Source organism: Toxorhynchites rutilus, chromosome 3 (assembly GCF_029784135.1).
Source record: "Toxorhynchites rutilus septentrionalis strain SRP chromosome 3, ASM2978413v1, whole genome shotgun sequence".
Classification (NCBI taxonomy): domain Eukaryota; kingdom Metazoa; phylum Arthropoda; class Insecta; order Diptera; family Culicidae; genus Toxorhynchites; species Toxorhynchites rutilus.
The window spans coordinates 228836774-228839338 of record NC_073746.1 but is presented as its reverse complement, the minus strand read 5'-3'; the positions used below and the strand labels follow the sequence as shown (position 1 = coordinate 228839338).

Genomic DNA, 2565 nt, shown 5'->3' with positions numbered 1-2565 from the left:
AAATATTTGTACGGTATGCATCACAATATACAGACATTTGCTGCATTGGCCCTTAAAACGCTTGCTGTCGGTATGATAATTGTTCAAATGAGTACAATCACGGGAAAATTATCGCTTGGCGATCCTTCTCTGTCTCATCCGCACACAAATCCGATCGACGGAGAGCGAATCATTGGTCGACAGACCTGCTGTTCTTTCTACTTACGAGACAGAATGAACTTGTCTACCACATGTTTGGATTCGCTCACTCACTGAGTGGTATCGTATGATGCGAGACGAACACATTGATTGAAGAAGTTGTTTTCACATGCTGAAAAAAGTTGGATGCTTTCGTCGATTCTCTCGTCAATCACCAACATTGCGTAAGCTTTGCGCAGTGGCGATATCGTAACCAATGAGGTTTTACCGAGGTGCGATTATTGCTAGTTGAAAACCAACATTGCGTAGGACTACTACTTTCTTAGCAATCTATAAGTGAATAGCTCATAGGCATTTCATCTTTTGAATAGAGTGATTATCATACCACTTCGTTTAGCCGGAAAAGAGTTATTAACGCTCAAAGATTCCTCCTCGGAAATACCCAGTGCAAACAAAACCCTCTATCCAACCCCCGACAATTGGAATCATCGGTCGATAGCGGAATTCGTGAGCATTCGATAATAGAACTGCTGCTTTTACCCAAAAATGCGGCTCCGTTCAGTCCGGCGGCAGAAAAGTAATGGGATTAAGAGAGAAGAGCTTAGTGCTTGGCGAGCTAGCGAGACCATTCTCATGTCACTTCGCAATCAGAACTAAATGAATTTCTTCCTCTCCTACTTCCTTTTTGTTGAATTATAGAGACTTCAATCGTTTGAAGTTCATTCGTTTCTAGTCCTGAGAAGGGCTCTTTGTGACTGTGGCGATGGCTACCACGACATCGAGCATATTGTCTGTTCATGTTTGCGGTTCCATGCTGCTCGCTCTCAGCTCTCCAGAACTTTGAAGGCACAAGGCAGACAATCGAATATCTCCGTCCGGAATATCTTAGGTAGCCGTGATTCTGATCTTCTGCTTCATCTATACCTGTTCCTCAGAAACGCCGATGTCAACTTTTAATGATACTTCCTTCGTTGTATCCCTGTTTCATATCCCTCCTACCCAATCTATGAACTTTTACTTAGTCGCGGCCATAAATACACACACACTCTTTACAGATATACCGGCCAACGGTTGCGCAGCCCACTGACCATTCACCGTGAGCTGAGGATTGTACCGCTCATGACAACTCTACACGAGCTGATGATTGTGCCGGCTAGTGACCATTCTATCCTGGATTCCTCGAGTTGAGAAGACGCATCACGCTAGATATGGGGTACAGTCCTGGCGGGCGTTGCTGATTAATGGTCAGCTGCATCCCAATAGGAAGTATTCCGTGTCAGGCACACGTATAGAACATTGGAGACTGCAACATCCCAATTATGAGAACACTTGTAATACTAACCTCGAGCCAACCGCGAGTAATCGGTTACATATTACTAACATAGATGAAAAGAAAGATTGTCAAAATATTGAACTTCCGGCCCCGTTATGCTAACGCCATATGAAGCTTGAAAAAAAAAATATAGCACTCAACTCAATATATAGCACTCAACTCAAACTCAATCTAAACTTCTTCTCCACCTGCCTTGACAAAGACACTTCATTGTCGATCGACGCTCCTCAGCAAACCGTGTCCATTTCAGTAAACATCAAACGATGTTCTCAAAAAGAATTTCCGAGCGGGGTCCAGTTTTTATACAGATTTATGATTTTATTAGCTTGCAATTTTAAGCTATAGAAACAAGATTTCGGTTCAAAAATCAATAATCATACAACTCTTTAACATTCTATCTTTTGAATTAATTGACTACAATCCACTTCGTTTAGCTGGAAAATTAACGCTCAAAGAGGAATCGATTTCTCCGCGTACAAATAATACCCTCCTTCCCGCCAATTAGAATCATCGATCGATTGTGGTAAGCAATATGGTTTCTCTGATATGGTGGAATATTCTCTACACTATATCAAACATTTCATTCTCTTCGCTATGAAATCCATAGCCAATGTCACCATTTGCAAACAATCTGTATCGCATTTTCATTCACACGCTAAAAGTTCCGTTCTATCCGACTGCAGAAAAGAAATGGAATTGGGAGAGAAATGCATTGCGTTTAGGCGAACGAGCGAGCAACCGAGACCATCTTCCCGTCACTTTACAATCAAAACTAGTGATTTTCATACCACTTCGTTCAGCCGCCAAAGAGTTATTAACGTTTAAAACCTTGCACTCCAAGCGTCATTCTCTCGTTTTCGAAATTTTGAACTTACACCCCGGAACAGAAATGACAGACGTAGTCCCACGTCAAAAGTAGTTACACCATCAATGAGCGGCTCCATCGTTTACCCACCATGAACTCAAACATCAATACATGCATACATGATACATGAGAGAGAAAAAAACGAATTCACTCTGGAGGGAGTCACTTCAATATGTCGTGAAGTCCATTTGACGATGAAGAATGAACGTCGTAGAAGAGAGAGCAACGA

At 42.1% G+C, this 2565-nt stretch overlaps 1 non-coding gene across 1 annotated transcript; it reads left to right on the top strand.

The window, feature by feature from the left end:
- The first annotated feature begins 365 nt into the window (after positions 1 to 365).
- On the top strand, positions 366 to 511 carry LOC129780670 (U4 spliceosomal RNA). The gene has a single exon (XR_008743996.1). It is a non-coding gene; the product is annotated as a U4 spliceosomal RNA (small nuclear RNA).
- The last annotated feature ends 2054 nt before the right edge of the window (positions 512 to 2565 follow it).